Source organism: Coenobita brevimanus, chromosome 100 (genome assembly GCF_032717465.1).
Source record: "Coenobita brevimanus isolate Jiangsu-jjx chromosome 100, ASM3271746v2, whole genome shotgun sequence".
Classification (NCBI taxonomy): domain Eukaryota; kingdom Metazoa; phylum Arthropoda; class Malacostraca; order Decapoda; family Coenobitidae; genus Coenobita; species Coenobita brevimanus.
The window spans coordinates 37,157,321-37,173,760 of NC_137053.1; positions in this window are offsets into that span (position 1 = coordinate 37,157,321).

Here is a 16,440-nt window from a genome sequence, read left to right on the forward strand (position 1 = left end):
GCTGATATACTAATCCGCCATACAAAAAATCGTTTCTTCAATTTACGGGAAAACTATTGGGAATTACGGGTTGTCTGTAAAATGAAAATAATTGAGGATTTTTATGCGATATCCAAATTGGAGTCTTTCTTGTAACTTCAAAACTGTTTGAAATATGAAAAAAGAAAGTTTGCTACTGTGCTACAGTTTTCCTACTACCCTTGTCCCCATTTGTTGCTGATGCGATAAGTCTTTTGCTTGGGTGCATATGTCGGGGTCCAAGCTGTTACTGAATTTGGTGTTCTCGCTTGCTCGTTCGAACAATTATTGTCCCACTTTTTTGACATTTTGTGTGTTCAAACTGTTTGAGAAGATGGTTAGCATGAGGCTTGTTTTGTATATATTCATATAGAGAACGGGCTCTCCATCGCATATTGGGTTTTATAGAATTTATTGTACAGCTGACAACTTCCTAGACCTAGAGCTTGATCCATCAATCTGTGAGGCTTCTGCATCTAGACAACATCTATAAGCTGTTTTTTTTTTTTTTTTTTTTTACTTAGAAAAGGTAAATGATACGGCATGGCACCATGGCATCCAGCATGAACTATACCATTTGGGGTTACTTAGCTGCTTGCTATTATTACTTAGTGACTCCTTGTCTAACTGCAGGTTTCAGATATGTGTGGGTTTCTCACTCTCTGTCCCTCGAGTTCAAGGGAAAAGTTTTTCACCGAAGAGTGTAATAATTATTTCTCTATTTGCTGTTGCCATCAGTGGTATTTCTCCCTCAATGTGGATGATTTAGTAAATTGGTTTTCTGGCTCCTGGATGTCTGTTGTGTAGAGAAGAATGTAGCTAGCATTTACAGAGCCACGAGCTGGAGGAACCAGAAAGGTTTCCATTTTTTTTTCTAACAAAAACCATAGCTATGCACTTTTGTACTATTGGAGGAGTTCATTCAGATCTTGACTTATTTCTGGGTGGGCGTTGGCTCCAGTGTGTGAAGGAGACCAAAGTTCCTGGCTTAATATTTGAGTGCCGGCTGGCTTGGGAATCGTGTTTGAAATTTCTAAGAGTGTCTTGTAATCAGGGTATTGTCTCACATCTCGTGGGGTGCTGACTGGAAGACCCTCCAACAACTGTGTCAAACCTTAGTGAGGTCTGAACATGCCTGTGGTTGCTAGGTGTATTCCTCTGCTACTGTAACATGGTTTCGTAATCTTTATTCTGTGCATTATGATGGTGTGCGACTTGCTACGAGTGCTTTCAGGTCCTTCCCGATTCCTAGCTTGTTGGTGGAATCTGGAGTACCTCCCGTAGATCTGCGGCACAGATCATTAATCATTGCTGAAACAATGTGCAATGTTTGCCAGACTCACAGCTATCTGTGTGTCACAGCATTAATTGTTTCACTCGTATGATTCTCATTCTTGCACTGCACATCCCATCGGGTGCAGGGTCAGGCAAATTACGGAAGACTTACGTCTCTCTGGAGAGCCTGTTTGCTATATCTGGCTCATGAGGTTTGTTCCTTGATTCCTTTCAGAGGTACAGTTCTGCAGAGATTCTGAAGGCACCTTTTTAAAATAACAGAACAGTGGAAGGAAAAACAAATGAATAAAACAATAATAATCCATACACCAGATTACTGGCATCCTTCATTCATAAAATATCTGTAACAATTGGACTTGAACAGCTGTAGGTTGAAGTTTGGGGGGAAACAACTTTGGGGAAGCGAGTTCCAGAGAGATGCGTTCGGGGAATAAAAGAATTATGATAGAAGTTCTGCAATATGGCTGTGTGACATTCCAGTCATGAGCGCTACCAGATGCCCATGTAGCACAAGAGAAGGCAAGGAAAGGTGGCACAATGGATGCAACTTCCTCCGAGCATTTGCCAGAAAAGTATCTGTAAAATAATGCAAGGGAGGTAACATTGCTTCTGACTTGTAGGGGAGGTAGTTAATTATAATAGCTGGGCTATTGATAATTCCTTTAGCTTTGTTCTGAATTTTGTCTAGTTGTTTGAGTGCAACCTATCCACATCCATTCCACAAGGGTGAGCAATATTCAAGCTGAGAGTGCACATTACTCTTTTAAAATATAGCTAGTTGCTCGTCAGTGCAGAAGTTACGGACTCTGTGCAATAATCCAAGTTTCTTTGAGAAGGTTTTAGCAAGTGATCTGGCATGAGAGGTCCAGCTGAGGGCATTGTTAAGTGAAACACCGAGAATTTCAGTACTTTAGGGGATGGGAATATGAGTAGCATTGAAGGTAATATACGAATCTGGCAACATTTGTCTGTTAGTAAGTTGTATATACTTGGTTTTACTAGCATGAAATGAGACGAAGTTATTTTGTCCCCATTCATTGATCTTTGATAAGTCTTGATTTATGGAGATGGCTGAACTGAGTTGAGAGTTTAAGATATTAAACTTTGTAATTGGGTGTCTGAGTGTAAATGAACTGTGAAATGCTGAGTCATCTGCATATGAATGGATGGGATTGTGGTGACAGATAGGAGATCATTAACCCATACCGTGCTGGAAAAAAAAAAAAAAAAAAAAAACTCTATCCCCTCGATGCCGGCTGATTTTGAATGTTTTCTTTTCTTTGTAATTTGGCTTAAAAAATCAATATAAGATCCCTGGCACTAATAAAAGTAGTCACTAAAACCAGATATTTGGATGAATCGAGTCAGGTTGGTGCCATTCTACCTCTGAAATCTTCAACATTACTGAGAGAGCAGAGCAGCTGCGAGCTTGTAAATCGATTTTGGATATTTTTTTTTTCTGTTTAAATGGGTTTAATACATCAAAATAAAATCCCTGGCACTAATAAAAGTAGTCGTCAAAGCCAGAAATTTGGTTGAATCGAGTCAGGGTGGTGCCACTCTACATCTGAAATCTTCGAGGTTACTAAGAGAGCAGAGTGTCTGTGAGCTTATGAACCGATTTTGGATTATTTTTTGTGGGAAATTGGCTTAATACATCAATATAAGATCCCTGGCACTAATAAAAGTAATCACCAAAGCCAGAAAGTAAGTTGAATTGAGTCAGATTGATGCCATTCGACCTCTAAAATCTTCAAGGTTACAGACAGAGCAGAGCAGCTGTGAGCCTGCTAAGACTCAGTCGCCTCCCACGACCCAAAATCAGTGTTCTAAGCGTAGTGAAGAAATTTCTGAAGTTACCGAGATACAATATTACCTTCCATTTTACTTTGGTTGCTTGCTATGACTTTTCAATGCTGCAGGATGTAGATCTATGTCACCTGCTTTTTTGAAGGGGATGTAGATCTACGTCGCTACCATTTTATGGGTTAATATTAACTAGGAATAGGGCTGGCACCAGAACTGATCCTTGTGGTCAGCCAGCGTTGAGTGGAAATTGGAATATACATCATCTACTTTTATTTTTCTGTCACTGAGATATAGGAACAAAAGACATTAGTCCATAGCAAGGGAGTTTGGACAGCAGGGAATGGTGCAACACTCTGTTGAAAACTTTAGAAATATCAAGGTCTACTGCATGAGTTTCTCCATGTTGGTCAGTTGGTTTGATGGATGGTATGAGTCAGGAGACTGAGTAAGTCAATGGTGGATATTTCATGGCGAAAACCGTATTGTCTATCATTAATTAAGTTGTTGGATTCAAGGTTTTTAACTATTTGCTTATTAATTACAATTCCAAGTACTCTGCCACGAGAAGATGTGATACCTATTGGTCTATAATGAGAGGGGTCAGAGGAACTTCCTGTCTTTGGAATTGGGTGGATATTGGCTTCTTTCCATGAATTACGGAATGACGAAGTACGTATGTATGGTCTAAATAATTGAGCTAGAACAGAGGCGAGTTCTTGGGAACACTTTTTCAAAACAATTGGAGGAGCTTTGTTAGTTGGTAAACTGTTTAGGATGGATATACAGTACGTATCTAATCTGTATTTTAAGTGCAGCATTTTAAGGAAAGACAAGTTCTAGTGCTGGAACGTTCTGGCCGACTTCCTCTATGGTAGAATTTCTGGCAAATGTACTGGCAAAGATATTCGCTTTCCCATGTAGGTCATTTGTAATGTTGCCATCTAAAGATTTCTAATGGGGAAATGGATGATGACATGTTAAAGTTATTATTGACAGAATTGAGTGTTGACCAGAATATTCTGTTGTCATTAGGGTTATTAAGCAGTTTTGATGCTTGATTTTGAAGAAATTTTGACTTAGCAAGATTTATTAGAGCTTTGGCATGGTTTCTTACAATTTTAAATTGACAGAGTGATTCAGATTTTTTTTTTTTTTTTTAAGTAATGGCTAATGACTTTTGGGCCATTGCTCTGGCACAGTTGCTATCAAACCATTTCGGAGAGTTTAATCTTTTAGTGACTTGGTATGAATAAATCCATACCAGCAAGTATTAAGTCATTAATGTGGGACTGGGTAGAACTGACATCACTAGAGAAGAAAGACTGCCATGGAATGTCAGCAAGATAATTTCTAAATCCATCCCACTTTCCCCTATCAAACTGACATCTTGTCACCCTGGCAAGTTCAGAATGGGGAGGTTTTGGGGGGACTGACTAATGAAGCTTTGATGAGATTGTGATCAAAGAATCCAAGTGGTGATAGTACTTCTTTCCTGTACTGATCTGGATTATTTGTCAGGAGTAGATCCAAGAGATGGACATTATGCTCAGGATTATCTGGCATTCTGGTGGTTGCTTTACCAACTGGGTAAGATTAAACGATTCTGCAAACAGCTCGGATTCTAGACCAGCGTTGTCAGTCCTGGCAGAATGTAATAACCATTCAGCACTATGTGCTTTAAAATCACCCATAAATGGTCATTTTGACGCTAAGGGCAAGGTTAAGGTACCTCAACTGTGTGGATATGGAGTCAAATACACTCGGTTCTGAAGAAGCACTGGGGGAGTGATGGACTACACAGATATATTTGGTAATATTTAGATAATTTAGTTTATACAGTGAGCAATCAAAATTAATTGAAGTTTAAAAACAGTGTCAAATGCATATTCAGATTTGACATAACAAAAGGTGCCACTCTTGTTGCGAAGTTTCTGAGGAGATGGTAACCAGAAAACAAAATGAGGATATTTCGGTAAAGGGAGAGATTTGGGGTTCTGTGAAGAACAAGGCTAGTGGGGATATGGATTGTAGGAAAGAATGAACTGAATTCAAATTGGTACTGAGACCACGGGAATTGGTGAAGAATAAGGCTGCACCTGCACTTCTCGGCTGATGAGCATGAGTGGAATTTGCAACAGTTGCTGTTAGCACAGTCACTTGATGGCGACTGGGAGGATCCTGTGCCACCAGCGCTATCCTGCTGGAGGTGGCAATCCGAGATACCACCTCGTTTGCTGATATTAATTCAGCGGCCATAGCTAAAGGGAATGGAAATAGAAGGTGTGATATCTTACGTGCATGGAGTGTGGTGTAGACAGTTAAGGTAGAGGTGTTAACCCCTACACGCCGGGGGTTTTCCGATGTTGCACGCTCCTCCCTACGGGGGTTATCCATCATGAAAAAAATACCCTAAATTCAAACCCTAATATCTGCCAAACGATAACAGACGGAGAAAAAATTAAAGATACATAAGAATCACCAACTCTTCCTCTTTCAAATGGGACTATCCCCACATCTCCAGGTGGTCCTGTCGATAAGTAAGGATACGTTAAATTTCAAAGGGTGGCGTGATAATGCTTGCGGCTATACACGTCAACTGGCGTTGCTCCGCGCCCTAAATCGTGACTGCTATACATGTCAGCCGGCGGTTAGGGGTTAAGAGAGTATGCTGGCCTACTCTCTGTGTAAATGAAAACACTGACAATGTTCAGCAAAGGGAGTTGGTCAGGATCAGGTCCCAAGGGCTGGTGAAACGGGAGCTCCAGCTCTCCCTGTCACCAGCTTGCCATCCACCTCGGGAGTTCCGCCCTGTTTGACTGGTGCTACGGTCTATTCCTCACTTAGTCTCCAGCTTTTTCACATGGTCTTCATCAGTTATTTCTGGAACATTTGTTAATTCTTTGAGGATCCATCCCTGTCTATAAAGATGGTTCGAAGTCAGTCAATGGTGTCAGGTTTGGTGTGTTCCCAAGATTTGTGAGGGGGAGAAATCTTGCCCTAGGTGCCTCTATTTTTACTGAAGATTTGACTGCTGTCATTTTAGCTCTTGCCTTGATTTTAACACACTAAGAAACTTCTTTTATGGTTTTCAGTAACTGCCAAAGTGTCTTGTTGGTCTTTGAGTGTTTTAATTAAGTTCATCCCCCTGGACCTTGCCATCTTGACGAGGATAACTAGCCCAGTTTAGTTGGGTTCCTGCGCATGTTGGTGTGGAGGGCATTGAAAGGGAGGATGCATTAACTAAAGCCCCCTTTTTCTCGATGGCCACTTGCGAACTATCCACTTCCTGCTACCGATATAACTTCTTCGTTGAAGTTTGCAGTTTGTGTCTATTGGCACAGTGGGATGCTGTTGTTAATAATAAACTAAATGAGATTTCTCACATGGCATTTTCGCAAGGGTTCTCTCTGCAGTTTGTACCCAATGCCACAGTGGGATGCAACTAAAGGAGATATCTCAGAGTGTGTTTTTGCCTGGGTTCTCCTTTCCATGCCTCGGCAATTAGAGGTGGCTGTTGTCTGGCTGCGCATTTGGAATTCCTGAGTTACGCATGGGTTCCTAATGTATTCAGCTGTGTTGTGATGACTCTAGGTTCCCCTTACTGTTCATCACTTGTTGGTCGAGTGCCGTGTTAAATCTGTTCACTGATAGAAATACTGTGCATTCTTGCAGAATGGGGTTCAGGCCTTTTGGTAGGAGTATTAGGAAAATAATATTTTGTACAATGGCAGACCACCAACAGCGTCTGGTTTCAGGCAGGGTGGGGCCATTGTGGGCAGCCCTTCCCAGAAGAGGGAGCCCACGGTGGTGTAGGTCAAAGTTATTATACACGACCAAAGTCTTTAACTAAAAACAATGAAATTTTATTTGATTGTCATTCAACCCACCTACATTTTGGGAAGATGAGTCACCAAGGGATACCCCTCACGGAAGAGGTGGCAAAGCAGTTATACATGACCATGGTCAAGGAACACGAAATTTTACGTATTGCTAGGCTTTTACCCAAACCATGGTTAAGTTGGGGTGAGATCCCTATGGGGGTGGGGGGGCAGCTGCCAGGGAACACAATTCCTTATTTTAATTCTATAACCAGAAATTTTGCACAATCGCAGATATTTACTGAGTCCACGTTTTAAGAGGGGTGAGACACCTAAAAGCCACCTCTTTTGAGGTCCTAGCCCAAGCTTTTATGCACACTCATAGCTTTTGCATACTTGTGAACATAACCCTGGCTACTTTTTAGTCAGGGAAGGACCCAGGATGGCCACACCTCATGAGGAAGACTGTCCCTAGTGGGGATAGCGCCATAGTTTTTAGCAGGCACACGAAATTTCGCTCAGCAGTAAAAGTTCGCCCGCATCAGAGTTTATAGAGGGTGGGTTCCCCTAGGTTCGCGCTCTGACTACTCCAAACACAGTTATTTTTTTCCCCTTATGATACTGCAGAGATCGGTGCATCTATCAAAGGTGTCATTATTTTGTCTTTTTTACATCTGGAACCAGATCATAAATACATACTCTCCTGTAAAAATTTCTCTGGCATCAACATAGAGGTTGGGGGAGTGGACTTTCTGACCACTACTTGGTGATGGCCAGAATAAAGATCCAAATAAGATGGAGAAATAGAAGAAGGGAAGGACGGGAAGAAGGAGTATTTGCAAGGAGAGTGGAAAGGTTACAAGAGGATGAGAAAAAGGCAGAATTTAAGAGAGAAGTGGAGGAACGATTGAGCAAATATGAACTGGAGTAGATGGGGGACGTGGACGGTGTGTGTAGGATATTCACAGAAGAAATATATGCAGCATGAGATGTGGTATGTGGAATGAAGAGAAGATGGACGGGGGTGGAAGGAACAGCGTGGTGCAATGAAGAGGTGTGACAGGCTGTGGCACAAAAGAAAAAAGCATACAATGAATAGATGAGAAATAGGGGCGTGGAAGAAGTTGAGAGGCGGAAGAGAGAGTTATATGTAGAAAGGAAGAGAGAGGTGAAAAGATTAGTAAGAGAGAGTACGAAGAGAGTGGATGAGGACTTTGGAAGGAATTTGAGTGTAAAGTGGAGGGACTGTAAGAAAATGTTCTGGAAAGAGGTGGAGAGAGTAAGACAGGGTGGAAGTGAAGTTAGCAGGGGAGTGAAAGATAAAAATGGTAGATTACTAGTGGAGAAGGGAGAAAAAGTGAGCAGATGGAGAGAACACTTAAAGGAATTGTTTAACATAGAGGATGGAAGTAATGCGAGTATAAGTGGCTGGGGAATGGCTAGGAGAAAGAGGGAGGTGAGAAGACAGGAAGAAATCAGTAGGATAGAAGTTGTGGAAGCAATGAAGAAAGTTAAATTGGGGAAAGCCCCAGGAATTGTTGGGGTGTGTGGTGAAATGCTGAAGTATGGGGAAGAGACAGTAGTAGAATGGATGTGGAAAATGTGCAGATTGGCCTGGGAGGAAGGTAGAGTCCCGGAGGATTGGAAGTCAGGTATAATTATTCCCTTGTACAAAGGAAAAGGGGAAAAAGAAGTGTGTGGTAATCACAGGGGCATTTGTCTTCATAGTATAATAAGAAAAGTGTATGGTAGGATACTTATTGACAGAGTTAGAGAAAGAACAGAGGAATTAGTTGGAGGAGAACAGGTGTGCTTTAGGAAGGGAAGAAATTATGTAGATCAGAGATTCATTCTTAATTCTTTAGTGGAAAAGTTTGTAGAGAAGGGAAAGAAGTTGTATGCGGCTTTCATGGATTTGGAGAAAGCATATGACAGGGTGGATAGACAAGGATTGTGGAAAGTATTAAGAATATATGGAGTAGATGGGATGTTGTTAAAATAATGCTGTGAAGAGTATGTATGATGGCGCTAAGGCCGCAGTACGTGTGGTTGGTGAACTGGGTGAATTTTTCTCTTTGAAGGTTGGGTTGAAACAGGGATGTGTCATGTCTCCATGGTTGTTCAATCTGTACATGGATAGGGTAATAAAAGAGGTACAAGGTAGGGTAGTGGATGTTGGAGTGGCCCTAGTGAGAGAGGGTAGTGTTTGGAAACTCCCTGTACTGTTGTTTGCAGATGATACTGTGTTGTTGAGCGAAGACGAAGGGGAGCTGCAAGGCTTGGCGGATGAGTTTGGGAGAGTGTGTAAGAAACGGAATCTAAAGGTGAATGTAGGGAAGTGTAAAGTGATGGTCTTTGAGAGATGTGAAATCAGTGAATGTACAGTGAGGTTGGATTGTGAGGAATTGGAAAATGTGAGTACGTTTAAGTACTTGGGTAGTGTGATGAGTAAGGATGGAGGTTTGGAGGGTGAAGTGCTTGAAAGGGTACAGCAGGGAAGAAAGGTTGCTTGTTCCTTGAAAGCATGGAAGTGAGCATGGAAGTGAAAAAGTTACTACATGACAATCTTGTGGAGAGACAGGAAGTGAAGCTTGGACGTTGTTGGAAGGACACAAGTCAAGAGTGAGAGCAGTGGAAATGAGTTGTTTAAGAGGAGCCTGTGGAGTCACATGGAGAGACAGGCTGACAAATGAGGATATAAAGGAGCGTTGTGGTGTGGATGTGGATGTGATAGGAAGCATTAGGAGAAATAAACTGAGGTGGTTTGGCCATGTGGAGAGGATTGAGGGTGAAAGACTGACGAAGAGAGTGTATGTGAGTGAGGTGGAGGGGGGGAGAGGGAGGGGGAGGCCGAGGATGAGATGGAGGGATGGGGTGGAGAGGTATATGAAAGAGGAGGGTGAGTTGGGAGCAGGGCAGTTAAATGGTGGGGGACAGGGCGACGTGGAGGCGATTTGTTTGTGGCCACCCCGAACGGGATTGAGGCGTCTGGCAATAGATAGATAGATGAACATCTCAGCTACTTAACCCTAGATAGGTATCAGAAACCCCAGTCCCCGAAATTTCATTTTTAAAAATATGAACATAAGGTCTACAGATCTGTCGGTATAGTGATGCTCTTCATGGGGATGATGGGGTCATAGCTGTACCTGGCTCTGATTTTGCTCTATAAAGCCATTGGGGTATGTCATACCCCGTGTTACCTATAATGTAACCTCAGTTGAGCTCTCTTGTGATTTATTTTATTTTATTTTGCTGTCTTTCTCCTTTTGTACTGTATACAGAAGGTCCCAACATCAGTCTACTGCAGGCCACCCAAGGAATCATGATATTACTTTTCACTTTTGGATGATATAATTTTAAAATTTGTATACCTAAAATTTAATCATTTTTGTATAAACTTTAACAAATATATATTTTTTCAATTAAACTTTATTTTTTCTGGCCTTATTTAAAGATAATGGGTTGAGTTATTTGTGTATTAGAGCATTTTGAAATAACTCCAACGGAAGTATTTTTTTTTTTTTCCGCGGGGTACGTCATACCCCACGTTACCTAATATAGTAATAAAAAAATGGTTACCTATCAAGGGTTAAATTTTCATCATCTCATTATCACTTCCCATTAGGTAGTAAGCAGTGATCATTGTACTACAAACACTGTATTATACCATTTTCAAAAACAATATTTGATACAAAAACACTGTATGTACACATTATACCTTATGCTCCATATGTCACATAATCTCAAAAAACAGTTCATTTTTTTTTTATTAGCACTAACTTCCTAAGTTAATTTTAAGTCGAGATGTTACTTTTAAACTAATACAGTCATCTCGGGGGAGATAAAATAAAGTACGTAAGCTTTCCATTTTAACTACAGAGATCAGAAATACATCAAGTGAAGTAACTGTCCACTAATGGTGGTGATGCAGTGATAACATACTTTTCCCCCATTCGTCGTCTGTCCCGTGTCTAGGGATTGAAACTCAAACCAGTGCTGACATTTAAAGTAGTTGCTGGCATTATGTTCCTTTATTATGCTCGAACATTTTTACACCTTGTCGGCTTATACGTACAACAAATACCGTTACAGGTTTTGGCATACACTGACCGTTCAAATATTTAGATTTTCACACGCATCACTCTCATTGTAGATACCCCTTCCCTATCTGTACTGCATGGAGAACGGTGTATTCTGGTTGCCATCCTCCCTTCGAGAAGAACTTTTCTTTATTTACAAAATGAGTGGATTAATTCGTTTCATATTACATAGAATGTAACCATCGGCATATACTTCCATATGATATATTCCATTGGATCCCAGGGTTGCTGAGTGTGGGGTTTTGCTGCAAGGGCACTAAGCATACCGCCTTCCTTCTATTGGCTCCTATAGTCGCGGCGCACGACTCTGAGGTTGTCATTATCGTACCCTGGCTTACCATTCAAAACTGCGTCCGATTTCGTATCATATTATACACGAATCATATTATTAAACACGAATATATTACACTACGTAACAATTTTTTTGCAAAAGTTTTGTTTATTATGATAACTGTTTATTAATCACTTATCTGCGCTGATTCCATAAATGTTATTATTTTTTCTGTATCATCAACCGTTACAGAAATACATTGATTTTTAATATTAAAAATCGCACTTTAGGGTAATTTATATATTCTGCAATTTAAAGTATATTTTTTCTGTTTCAGATTGTTTCCTAGGATGGTTAATTTTAGCTTTCTTGAGTATGGCTACTAGAGGATGCAAAAATTCTCCAGATACATTTTGTTATGAGTGTGGATATTATACTGGGACAAAGCATATATCACATAAAACCGTGAAAGGTGCCAAATTCTGGATAGCGTACAGACTCTGCTTTGGAATGCCCATAAGTGACCAAGAAAAGCCATGGGCCCCTCATGAGACATGTGGAAGCTGTCGATCTACTCTAGAAGGATGGTTGAGAGGTGCAAGAAGGGCCATGGCATTTGCTATTCTCAGAGTTTGGAGAGAGCCGAAGAACCACTATGATGACTGCTATTTTTGCATGGTACAGAAAAGTTAAAGGAAGACAAGCACTTCAGTATCCAGACATACCATCATCTGTAGCTCCTGTCCCTCATGATGATAGCTTACCAGTACCACATCCTCCAGGAAATGTAAGAAAACTCCTCATAATATTCTACATAAATTTTACTTTTAATCAACTTGTAGGTGTAGCTACAAGTTTTCAGTTTCTTAAAGATGTATGGAGTACTAATGTCATTCATGTTATGGTTGAAGTTGCTAAATATAGTCATTTCTTTTTCTTTTTTTTCGTTCAGACAGAAGATGTAATGGATTTTTCATTAGAAGAGTCAGCAAGTAGCGGCAGCCAAGAAATGGATGAAGCATTCATGCCAAGAATGAGTACGCATCCTCACTTTCCAAATCAAAATGAACTGGATTATTTGATCAGGGACTTAGGTCTCACTAAGTTAGTTAGGCTGAAGAGATGGAATTTACTAGGGGAAGACTGCAGGACATCTGTGTACCGGAAACGACATGAAGAATTTGTAATTTACTTTGATGTTAGTGAGGATCTGTGTTTCTGCAAAGATGTGAATGGTTTGTTTACTGCTGTTGGACTGAAGCATGGTCCTGCGGAATGGCGACTGTTCATAGACAGCTCAACGTGAAGTCTCAAAGCAGTGTTACTACACAATGGAAACCAATATCCATCTTTGCCTCTTGCACACTCCTTACACAGGAAAGAAGACTACGATAATGTTAAAGAGCTTCTTCACAAAATCAACTATGCTGAATTTAAGTGGGGACTTCAAGATGCTTGCCTTCTTGCTTGGCTTGCAAGGTGGATAACACAAAATATTCGTGTTTCCTTTGCTTATGGGATAGCAGAGCTGATGATGATCATTACCGGAAAGTTCAGTGGCCCCCACAACATGAATTGCGACCAGGGAAGTTAAATGTTGTCAGACAGCCTCTTGTGGAGCCTGCCAAGGTTTTATTACCTCCACTTCATATAAAATTGAGATTGATAAAACAGTTTGTGAAGGCCTTAGATTTTGGAGAAGCCTTTCAAGAAATCCACCTCATGTTTCCAAAGATTTCTTATGTTAAGATCAAGGGTGGCATATTTGTTGGACCACAAGTAAAAGCAGTGTTGAAGTCTGAGAAACTTGAAAGAGCGATGACCAAAATTCGATAGAGAAGCATGGTGTGCATTTCGTGGTGTAGTTCATGGATTCTTAGGAAATCACAAAGATCCAAACTACAAGCAGCTGGTAGGAAAGCTTATTGAGAGCTTCAAGGACTTGGGCTGTCGTATGTCCTTGAAGGTGCATTCTTTGCATTCACATCTAGATTTCTTTCGTGAAAACTTGGGTGGTGTCAGTGAGGAGCATGGTGAGAGATTTTATCAGGACATTGCAACAGTGGAGAGAAGATACCAAGGAAGACGGGATACTGCCATGATGGGAGACTATATATGGTCTCTAGGTAGAAAAAATAAAAGCTTTCACACTAGAAAAGCACGATCTTCAAAGCTCTTCTAAGGTCAAGATTTTTCATTATTTTTTTGCTCTTATTATCTTTACAATTCCTAAATACGTTGTAATACATGAAAATACACATATTAATGTCTCATTATCCTTACAATATCGGAAAAAATTGAACCAGAGGAAGATTGGTTATATAAAGACCAAATATAAAACCAAGAAAACTTCTAAAGATATTGATGATATGCCAAAACTAAGGTAATTTTTTAACTCAGCGGCAAAAATACATATAAAAACATGAAAAAATACATATAAACAAAACATGTGTTACACGGTGTTCTACACGAAAATTATTATACACGACCATATTATACACGAATCACATGCGTCTCGTACAATACCCGAAATCAGACGTACTTTTGAATGGTAGTTGCCACGGCACGATAATAACAGCGCGTCGCGACTATAGTCACGAAGGTCATAGGTTTGATCTCCGGCGTCCCTCCCCACCACCCTTGATTTACGTTTGTAAACGCTCACTTCCATCGATTCCACTGAACGTGGGCTCTCACTGAACGTATATTACACTGAAGTTATTTTTCATTTTTTTAGCTGTTATAATGCATTTATTCGATATATACAGAACTCTCAAAGAACAAAATATATTTATAGTATCCATTTTCGTATTAGGTGCTTTCATTTGGTAAATTAACCCATTTCGTGGTAGTTGGAATGTGTATAATCGTGCAAGCATCCATGGCGTACAAAAACAGTAATATTACAGGAACCATTAAACTTGTGTGTCTTTAAAATGTAACCCATTTAGCGCAAGCCCTCATCTGTGTAATCGTCATTTGACTACAGAGATATATGGAAAATTGATATACGCTGACCAAAAAAAAAAAAAAAAAAAAAATGCCACTGAGTAATTTTGTTGGAATAAATCTCAGTGTTGATGAGAGGGGATAAACAGGCAAAATGAGTTTTTAGCTGACAATCACAAAAACTACTCAGGATATGCGTATCCAGCTATTTAGTTCGGTAGGGTGCGATCTATGTGAAAGTGAACCCACGCTAATTATACCTTTTTTCTTCATTTACGGGGTTGTTAAATGTTGGTTGGGACCTTGCCTACATCACGTTTGTGAATGTCATTGAATAATTTTGTTGGATTAAAAAGCATGGAAAGGATAGGTGTACTATTATAGTACATTAGTTGTGATTTCAGTCAAATATAGACGATCCGTGGCAGTTGAGTATCATCTATCTAATACCCACAGCTTTATCTGTCCCCCACCGCCTTTTTTTATTTTTATTTTACCATTAAATCTCTCCTTAATCTCCACAAACCACACTCAAATTTCCACTGTCTTCCTCCCTGCTTAACTCTCTTACTGCTTTGCCTTACCACCTGTATCTTTCTCCAGCTGACTGTATCCTCATCTTACTTTCCCAACTGGCTTTCTCCTCAAATTACTTCCTTAAGTGTTTCCTCAGACCTTTCCTCGTATGTGGCTTGCTTCCTACCTTACCTACCTATATAATTCTCTCCCATCGATTCCTCCATATCTAACTTTCCCACTTGTGTCTCTTAAATCTTACCTTGCCACACCTGTCTCCCCTCCAATCTCATTTCCTTCGCCATCTTTATCTTCTCTACTTACCCCATCAACACCTTAATCAAGTCAAACTTACTTCTAGTCTGTAACCTTCCTTTTTTTCACGTTTCAACATGTTTCCCTCTTCACCCTACACTCAGTCGTCATAATCCCCACCTTACCACGTAATTTGTCATATTCAACATGCGACTTCTTTCGAACATGACTCCCCCATCTAACTCTCCATTCGCCTGGCATCCTTTCAGCTTACCTGCCGTCAAAATTCCTCCCTATATCGCTTCATTCTCAGGTGAATCCCTCCACACTTGACGAGAATCCTTCTCACATACAACTCTCCCTCATAACTCCCAGTTTTACCTCTTCCTCAGTTTCCCTTCTCCCCGACATGCTCGACCCGCTTCTCTCTCCGTTTCGTCCTTCCCCTCCGGCTTCCTGGCCTCTTGCCATCCGCCTGACCCCCTCCCACCACTCTCTTTTCTCACATACCGTTCTCCTCATCTTACTTTTTTCATCCGAATATTTTCCAAATTTTCTTGCCTTCCCAACATCCCGACAGTGCTATATCCTTCTCATCTAAATCACTTTCCTTACCGCCCGACTCTACACCCTATCTTGTAATTGAGTTCTACCGGGTTGATCCACATCCAAGAACCCGCTTTCTAACTGGATCTCTCTCTCTCTCTCTCTCTCTCTCTCTCTCTCTCTCTCTCTCTCTCTCTCCCTGACTCTTTTCTCACCCGGTATATAGATCTTCTTATAACATTTAGAATTTTCTAGAAACACAATATTGTTGGAGCTAAAGTAAAGCATTCATTGATACTGTTTGTGAGAAATGACACATACAGTGTTTTTCTGTATAACAGAAGACAAAAATATGCGAAGGTTTAGTAAAACGCTGTGAGATTTATTTCAGTCGACATTCCATCATCAGAGTCTAATATCAGGGAAAGTAAAACGTACTGTAACATCCTTAACAAATATCTGCATAACGGCTAACGCTACCTATGGGAGGTACCTAACCAAGTACGGTAAAGTCAACATGACACCTAAACAGATATAAGGAATATACGATGAACTTGAGATCCTGGAAAGTTGACGAATAAGTTAACGCTCTGAAGTCCAGAGGAACACTGGCCCCAGTCGCAGACAACTGTGGTTTATATTGCGGCCAGAAGTGAGAGAGGGAGACAGGAGGCTGTAAAGGTAAGAGAGTAGTTAATTTACTTGGAGAGGAAGGAGGTAAAGGTTGTGAGGGGAGGAGGGGAGAGGAGAAGAGAGAACCGGCAGGGGGGAAGAGAAGGGTACAGGAAGTGAAAGTGAAAAGAAAAGTGAAAGTAGTGGGTCACATGGGGAGGAGTCAAGGGGAGGAGTTTGGGGAGAA